The sequence below is a fragment of the Pholcus phalangioides genome, unplaced genomic scaffold, assembly GCF_987345545.1.
Source record: "Pholcus phalangioides strain wild (caught in Gottingen) unplaced genomic scaffold, Ppha-v1.0 ptg000028l_1, whole genome shotgun sequence".
In the NCBI taxonomy this organism is placed as follows: Eukaryota; Metazoa; Arthropoda; class Arachnida; order Araneae; family Pholcidae; genus Pholcus; species Pholcus phalangioides.
In genome coordinates, this window is record NW_028301618.1 from 7,720,753 (window position 1) to 7,730,478 (window position 9,726).

The following is a 9,726-nucleotide window of genomic DNA, read 5'->3' on the forward strand; positions in this document are numbered from 1 at the left end:
AGATGAAAATATACTTAAATTTTTATATAATTTTTGAATCATGACACTTTGGAACCCTTTCCTTTTAACAACATGGTGTGTAGTCGAAAGCGTCACTTTCTGATTCAAGACTCTAGAAGACTTCTCCTTCATGATCCTAGAAAGTGCCACTACTACTGATCCGCACATGCAACTCATAAACATACTGCACCTCCCGATAATAATTTCTAACGAACTAATGCATGCCGGGCACAGGCGGATTCATAGCTTTTCCGCCTGCGGGTTAGACAAATTCTGCCGCCCTTCTCCTATTCTAGTCTGATTTTCTTCACCCCTTATTTCTCAAATTTACCGCCCTGTACTCAGCCTTCCCTCTTCCCCCGCCCCTGTAAATAGGCATCTGTCTCTAAGTCACTCTTTTTCGTCACTCCATATGCTTGCACAATTTCTTGGTTAATCTTTTGGTCGTTCTCTGACCTGGTCCTTCGCTCTCTAGGTCACTGCCGTGCTGGCACACTTTCAAGGTTACTTTTTTGGTCACTCCAATGCTCACACTCTCTCTAGGTCGCTCTTTTGGTTGTTCATTAACTTGGTCCATTGCTCTCTAGATCACTCTTATGATCAATCACGTTTGCACACTGTTTCGAGCACTTTGATTGCTCACCGACCTGATCCCCCACCCTGTAGGTCACGCTTTCGGTTACTCACAAGCTTGCAAACTCTTCAGGTCACTATTGATCACTCGCTTGTTCTATAGGTCCCTCACATTCTCGCAAAATCTCTAGGCCAGCGGTTCTCAAACATTTTTCTTCCGCGGCTCCCTTGTCCCAGTGTTCATGTGTCGGTGGCTGCCCAGAATAGTCTAACAAAGAACCGCTTCATTGTATTGAATAGGCACACAAAAAGCGGCTCCCCGCGACCTCCCGGAAAAAGTTGGTGATGCTCCCAAGGAGCCACGACACACACTTTGAAAGCCACTGCTATAGATAACTCGTTTGGTGGCTCATTGTGCTATTCCTTCGTTCTCTAGCAGAGACGGATTTGTGGTTTTAGCGCTTGTGAGCAGAACAAATTTTGCTGTCCTCCCATTCCACCAATGCCCTAAACTTTGCCGCCATCCTAACTTGCCACCGCTCTGGAGTATAGCCTACTAACCAACACCTCCCCCCCCCCACGTAAATACGCCACTGTTGCTGGAACGTTTGCCTAAACGTGAAGATGAATTGTTGAGAAATGCGTGGTGATGTGCTCAAGAAGTGCCATCTGTATACAGAATTCGGAAGCAGAACGTCACAGCATAAATCATAATTGTTGGTTGCATGCATTTCGGGTGGCTTGGATATGAAGCACAAGAGCTTCTCTCTGGTCTAATTTGCTTGACCACTCATTCCCCAAATTTGACGCCCTGGGTTGCAGCCCGCTTAGTCTCTCCCTCCCCGTCAATATGTCTCTGTCACTCTTTTGGTCGCTCACATGCTTGCACATTCTATAGGTCACTCTTTTGGTCGCTCACTTTACTGGTTCCTCACTCTCTAGGTTATTTTTTTGTGTGGTCACTTCTATTCTTACCCACCGTTCTTTTGGTCACTACTAACGTGCTTGCACATTTTCTCGGTCACTATTTTGGTCTCTCACATGCGTTTGCACATTCTCTAGGGCACTCTTTTGGTCACTCTTATTCCTACACACTGTTTTAGTCACTCCTAACGTGCTTGCACATTTGTTTAGCTCACTCACAGCCACACGTCTCCCCTTTCTTACACTCATCCCCAAATTTGCCGTTCTGGGCTATAGCACGCTCGGTTCCCCCCTGTAAATGCACATCTGGTGAAGCGCCATCCCCGTCTACACCTAGTTAGTTTACCTAAGCCCCTCTCCTCATCTAAAGAACGGTGACTCCCTGGCTGTGGCATTTCAGCGCCACCTCACTAGGGTGTTATCAGTCCCGTAACTAGGCTGGGGCAAAAGGGGCATTGCCTCGGGGTCCCAAAGCTGAATGCCCCCCCCCCCCTCCCACCACAAAAAAGTACATTGATTTTTCATATTTATTAGAAATTGCGGCAGTTTCTTGTTCGAAATAATCTGTAAAATGGGGGGGGGGGTCAAACCTTTGTTTTTCCGAGTATAACCCTTTCAAGGGGTGCCCCGAGAAGGTACACTATACGGCCCTGGGTGTTATCAATTGAAACTAGCACCACAAACATCGTTCGAGTCTTTTCGTATGATTTTAATTGATCTGGAAAAGATCTAATAGGCTCTGGCAGTCGTTTCGACCCACTCGTGCGATCGATAATAACCCCCGTTTGTGGCGTCGCCAGTCTCGTACCGGCCGTCCTCGTCGCCGTCCTCCTTACGATAGTCCGATCGGTCGTCGATTCCGCTGACGAACGCCTGGCGCGCGATGAACAAGTTCCTAGTTCGACGGGCCACGCTGCTCATGCTGTCGATTATCTTTCCGCCGATGGACCTGTTGCTGACGTCATCGTGGTCCTCCTTGATGTCCTCACTGTCCTTCTTGATGTCCTCACTGTCTTTCTGTTGCTGCTGTTGACTGTCCCTCCTTCCAACGGATGACTTCGAGGACTCGCCACCGGCCCCCGGTTTGTAAGGGATGCTGACTCGCTTCCGCAGGCTGACCGATGACGAGCGGGGTTCGGTGATGGTCTCCGTTTCGACGTGTCTGTTGCCGTCGTTATCTTCGACGGGGACGCCACCACCGCTGCTCCGTCGGATGTCCTCCGACTTTCTTAACTGGTGCTGGGACGTATGTATTGACGACGGCCTCCTGTCGCTCTGTGGACCTCCGTCGTCTCTGGACGGAGTCTTCTGTCGGACGTCGCCACTCAGTCGAACTCCCCTGCTCGGTAATCGGGTCGAAGCGACGCGTTGTCGGTCGTCCGTCTTGGTGGACGATCTCCTCGCGGCGCTGGCTCGAGCCGTCGCCCTCATCGGTGGGCTTCCGGGACATTCTATTTTAATTTCCGTTTTCGAGAGTTTGCGACCCTCCGGTGACGAAGGGCACGAGACGCAGTAACATCGTCCCAAGCACCGACCGCAGACGTGCCAGTCGACTTCAGACGACGCGGGTTCGGAATCCTGACCACCTTCAGACGCCGTCGTCTTCTCCGACCCGCTTTCACTGCCCTGACCCCGCCACATCCATTTCTTCGCGAATTTTCCAACAGTGGAGGAATACGGGGATCCGACCCCATCGGCGGCGTCCAAATCCTGGCTCTTGCCCTCGTCACTCAACGACGACGCCCCTACGCGAGATTCGGCGTTCAGCGACGCGGTCGTCGTCTCGCCGCCCTCGACGGAAGGTCCGTCATACATCGCAGCGACCGTCGTCTCGCCGCCCTCGACAGAAGGTCCCCCGTAATAGTGCCTCATCCTGTAGCTCGTGTCCGTCTCGGGGATCTTGTGGTCGACGACGGTCTCGTCGGTCAGGAAATGCCTCACGTAGTTCCTGTTGGTTGCACCGACGTCCCACCTCAGGGCGGGAAGTGTGGTGACGGGTCTCGGGCCAGGAGGGGGCGGAGGCGGGATTGTCGCGAGGTATTCCTCGTCCGATTCGTGGTCCCAGCAGACCTCCCACTCCTTGTGCCAGGACGAGCAGTCCCTGTTCCAGGAATGGTTCGCGCAGCAAGTGCAGATCAGCTCTCCCATGTATACACTCCGGTGCTACTAGTGATCTCGGGGTCCTTTCGGAGAACAAGATGGCTGTCTAAAATTTTACACACTGAGCTTCATTATGCAGAGAGGAAAAAAAAGACTTCCTATAACCACCGCCACCAGGTGTCTTCCTAAGCCGAAAAGAACGAAAAACGGAAATTTGACCGCACGGAGGCCTGCCTTTTACTGCGTTGGTCCCTACTAGATTACTCATTGTTACGCAACACGTAGCTTTAACTTTTTACAATTATTTTTTGTTCAAAGCTGTTTAATCGTCAAGTTTCACGAAGTAACCGCATCGCCATTGTTGCCAAGATGCAGTTATCGACCCAGCCAACAGACGATCATTAATATTTGTTAACATGGGCGGAGATACGGAAAGATCGTGGGGAGATGTCTCATCCCCTCAATGCCAATAATAGGGCAAACTGATTATACACTCATTGCCATAAAAATTTGCGCACCCAGAAGAAGTCGTCAAAATGAAACGAAATTTTACACATGTAAGTACTACGTTGATGTAAGTAAGTGATTAGAAAACCCAAGAAAAGGGATCATTTATTGCAGAAAAAGGTACAGATGAACAGAAGTTTTAGTACTCTGTTGGACCCCCCTCTAGCGCGAATGCACGATGCGATACGAGCGGGCATCGAGGCATACAAGTTCCGTATGATGTCCTGAGACATCTCGTTCCACAGTTGCTGTAAATGCGCCTCTAGTTCGACCAACCTCGTAGGGTGTCCAACTTGCCATCCCAGATATGCTCGATTGGTGACAAATCTGGGGATAGAGCAGGCCAGGGAAGGGTGGTAATGTGGCGGAGGCAGTCTTGTGACATCCTTGCTGTGTGTGGCCTAGCATTGTCTTGTTGAAAAATGGCTCCTGGGAGCCCTGCCATGAGTGGCAACACATGTGGCTGAAGGATGTTATGGACGTACCGCTGGGCTGTCATTGTGCCATGGATCAATATTAGGGGTGACCGTGTATCGTAAGCAATGGCACCCCATACCATGACACCAGCTGTGGGAGCGGTGTGTCGCTGTAAAGCGAAGGCAGGATTGAAGCGTTCACCACGAGCCTCCACACACGAACACGATTGTCATCATCGCTCAAGTTGAATTTCGATTCGTCGCTGAAAACGACCTGGTTCCATTCCGTTGCAGTCCAATCCCATCGTGCTCGACGCCACTCCAAACGGAGGCGTTGGTGGGTGGGTGTCATTGGCAGCACACGTAATGGGCGCCGCGATGCCAGATGTCCTTCAGCCAAGCGCCTTGCGATGGTTCGGGAAGACACTGGGCCTACACAGACTGCCTGTGTCTGGATAGCGGCCAATGAGGCAGTTGGCTCTACGCGTGCGTTTCGGATGATGTGACGGTCTTCTCGACGACTGGTCTGTCGAGGGCGTCCTGAACCTGGTCGCCGAGTAAATGACGTCTCTTCTGTCCACTGGTCCCAAAACCTCCTCACAGTAAAATCAGAACGGCCTAGTTAACGAGCTACTCGCCGAGCTGACCATCCAGCTTCCATCATCCCGATGATTCTTCCCCTATCGAACTCTGACAACTGCTCATATGGTCTTCGACGGCGTCGTAACGGCTTGTCTACTTCAGCATTTCCTTTGCAAACGATTAAATACACTCCAGCAAGTTCTGCATATCTGTTTTATACTCCAAGGAGAACGAAGTTCAACGCCCTCTAGTGGCATTACGCAATGCGCAATCACGCTGTATTTCTAATCATTTGCATATCTGCCCGACATGTACCTTCAGGCCAACTTTCGTTTCGATCCCACAATTATTTCTTGGTGCTCAAATTTTTATGGCAATGAGTGTATTTATTTACAAGCAGGAGGTATGAGCCCAGGTAATTTTTTGTCAGGGGTCGGGAGGGTAAACAAATTTGCCGCCCCTCTATGCAAAAGCCAATGATTAAATGATTTTTTTTTTCTTCCATTTCTATACTGAAATTTTCCAGCTCTTCGAGGTCTGTGCCCGCGCCAATAGCTCTCCTTGCCAGCCTTCCCCGGGATTCCAGCCCTTCATTACGTCAATGCCAGCCCTTCTTTCTCCAACCCTGTATGCAGGCCCCGTCGCTTGCGCAATTTAAGTACATTTCCCCGAAGGGCGTGGCTGTGTCTGAAAAAATTTCATTCGTTCTCTCAATTTATACATAGCGTAAATATACACAGATAAGATTCATAAAATCAAAAATCAAGAACATTTGTGTGTAAAATAATATGAATCATCGTGACGTGTAGTCGAATTGGGAGGGTTACCATTAAGGAACACTTTGACAGTAGTCAATGTGCGATTCCGCGGAACTTGTGCTACTCGGAGTCCTCAACAAGAAAGGGCTGTCGTTTCCCCCCTCAGTCTGGCCGATCGCCTAGGCCAGGCATCTTCAATCCGTTCGCTCGAGAGCACCACGGCGATCTCTTAAGTATACTCAGAGCGCTCGTGTCCGATTTCGTGCTCGCGAGCACTTGACCAAAGTACCAATTAAATTTACCTTGTACAAATTGCATTCAAGGATTGAAATCATCCTTCTTTTTCATGCGTTCGTATGCTAAACTTGCCGTAAGGGTGCTCTTCTTTTGATCATAGCTACAGGAGAGCAGTGCTCACGACCCGACCGGAAAAATGCTGGAGAACTCTGGTATAGGCTCTACTGGAATGGTGCTGGCCCTCCCCCCCCCCCTCCTCGTCTAGATCCGGTCCGATCATTTTTGCTTTCTCCGGATTATTTTCCAGAAATTTCACCAGTCTATCGCACACTGGAAATCCGCCCCCTCCCCCACACATAACTTTCATACTGTTACCGATTGTTGATATATATACGCTGACCATATTTCCTCGAGAGAAATACGGGACATTAAGATTCCAAATACGGGAAAATACGGGACACCGCCAACTATCGCCAAAAATGACACCAAAACCAAACAAAGTTGCCAAATATTGTTGAAATTACATAAAAATCAAATGGTAGGAAATGAACCATTACTGCAAATTGAAGTGGATCAAAATGAATTCCACGAAGAAAAACGTTCACCAAGACTAATGTGGGAGATTAATATTCTTATTTATAGTTGTAATTATCATAAAATAATTTATGAGTTGAAAAATAATGTCAATCTTCGACTTCAATAAAGAGTAAATATTCATGTAGGCTTCGTGTAAAATACGGGAAAAACCGGGACACTTTTGCTAAAAAGTCGGGACGACCAAAAAAACAGAAAATACCGGGACTGTCCCGGGAAATACGGGACGTATGGTCACCCTATATATATAACTTTTTTTTTACTCACTCCGCATTATTTTTCCTTCACACTGTATCCAGGCTTCGGACTGGCAGTGGTGTATGGACGTTACTGTATCCATAATATGAAATGCTAGCTTTCAAATAATGGTATGTAGTGAGTTCTCTATCTTTGTTTGGGTATGTAGCTTTTTTCTCTATCGCCACTAGATGGCACCGCTTACATAATTATTATCTATGCTATTTTTCCCGCCTTTTGTGACATGTTGTTTTGTATCGGCTCGAGTCGTACCTTCGCTTCATCTCATAAATAAACGTTTTTTTTTAATTACAATTTAAACCTTTGCGTTCTCCGTATATAACGGCGTGTCTGTCGTTCGTGTACAGTCTTGATATTTTTGTTTCATTTTTTTCCATGTTTTCCATCCGCTTTTCAAATTTCTTGTTTTCCATCTTCTTTGTGACATGGCCGCTGTTTTTCATTGCGTAGACATCAACTTGGAATAGCTTGATAACTTCTATAAATATAGTCCTCCGACTAATGAGATGAATTTCCGCTGCGTCATGTCACGTCACGTCGGATGATTTTATTCAATTTTTTTTTTTTTTTTGGTAAAACGATTGCGCATCGAGAAATTGCACATTCATCAGTGACTGAGCTTTCACGATTGGCATGTCCTTCTAGGATGACATAGAATCGTTTGACGTGACATGACGTGCCGTCGCCAAATCTCTTCTCGTGGTAGGAGGACTATACATAGATATTTCGATCAGGTCAGGGCCGTCATTTCAACTTTCCCGGGGGGGGAGGGCAGGGAACATGTACTCAGTATATATGTATATACCATTTCTAGTGTATTTTCTAAAGCCGCCCACCCCGAAAAATAACGGGCCTGCATCAGGTGCATTAAAGCTTGCGTTAAAGAGAGCGATAAATGATTCACAAGCTTTACGTTGTTCTAATTAGTTCCATTTTATCAGAGGCCCATATCACAGGTGAATATTTTGCTTCTTCGATGATTTAAGTATCTGTTATACAGTCAGACCTGTGTAAATATTCATTCTTCCCGCCACGTGACGGATTCTTTTCTCTCTAAAACTACGAAAGAGAAATCTACAATTGCTCTCCTCTTCACTCCCCTCTTTCTATTTCTAACATGTGAACAAGGAAACCAGTTTTTGAGATTTATCGCCAATACTTCAAACATAGATCAACCAAATTTGTTGCCAAAAGCCTGTACGTGAAGGAATGGGGGTGGGGTGGGGGTAAGCAATGATTTAGCGTCGAAACAATGACTCTGTGCTATTTACACAAAGTAAGATTGCGTGGATTTTTTACGTCGTCTTTTAGGGGTTACGAGCCTATTGCTGGGTTTGGAGACTGTCTAGAGCGCGGCTCCGTTCAGCGTGAACAATAGGGTAGAAAATGTCTGTCCTCTGTAGCTTAATGGTAGAGCACTTTCTCGGAGAATTAGAGGTTGGTGGTTCGATTTCCCATTGCGAAATGTAAATTTTCCAAATTCATTTTCGGTTGGTAAAGACAATTACCCAGGCATTTGTACTGTGGATGATCCAGCAGATTGCGAGGGCTAGGGCCGCCACTAGATGTTTAGTCAGTCGGGGGCAATCACGCATTTTGGCGCCCCGTGGAAACAGTGGTTAAAGGGGGTTTAAATTTGCGCCACTCCGATACGGTGCAACAGATACGCCTGCTCAGTGCCGTTTTAACGCATGGGCCCAGCCGGGCACGGCCCGGCGGCCTCACAAAAATGATATTTGGTTGAAATTTTCGAGTAAAATTTATCCTCAAATAAATCACTTGGCCCGAGAGTCCATAATGTTCTTAAGATGTTCCTGCATGGGCGGAGATACGGGAGGGGGGCGTGGGAGGGCATTGTTCTCCAGCGTCAAAAGTGGAGTCCACTGATATAATGTATATATAAACTAACATCACTGTGCTCCCCGAGACTTCCAAGTCTATCTCCGTCTATGTGGCCCTGCACCTGCATCTCCAAGTTGCGGCCCTGGCGAGGGCACAGGGAATCTCAGCAAAAAATAAAAAATTGTGAGTTAGTAATCTTTAACAAGCATTTTGAACACAAAGTCATTAACTTACATAAAATTTAAACTTTTTTTTTTTTTTTCAGTTTTCGATTTGCTTGGCCGTATTTTCCACGATGATGTCCCGTAAAATAAGAAACATATGGTTACGGTATCGATGAGAGGTGTCGTCTGCACTAAGCTCAATGGTCGTCTGGTCCCGTGTTTATTAACCTTTTTTTGCCCGTGGCCCCCTTTGAACCATTTTTTTTTTCTCGTGGCTCCCCTGTCTTACCCTGACTCTTGAACTCTCATCTAGAAGCAAGATCCTTTATACGTATTGAAATAATTTTTTCATTGAATTTATACTGAACGAAAATTTTGCAAAGAAAATTGGCCTCCAGACCACTGGCCTAGAATTTATTGATCTCCCCTCTAGTCCGAATTCTATCAGGACCGTCTCAACATCATGCCCCCCCACAGGCAAAGTGATGCTATCGTGGTCTCATACTTAGCAGGAAATAAACAGTCTACATCAGCGGCGTCGGAGCCGGGGGTGCTGTGGGTGCTCCAGCACCCACAGTAATTTGTGACATGGATCCGAGCACCCCCAGAATTGATACAGAAATTAAAAATTTCCGATATAAAACTAAAGACGAGCACCCACAGTTTCGAAACACTTCCGACGCCCCTGGTCTACATATTTCCTACTTATTTTCAAAATTTATTGTACTATACAAATATCAAAAGGTCCCCACCTTACTTATGAACATGAGG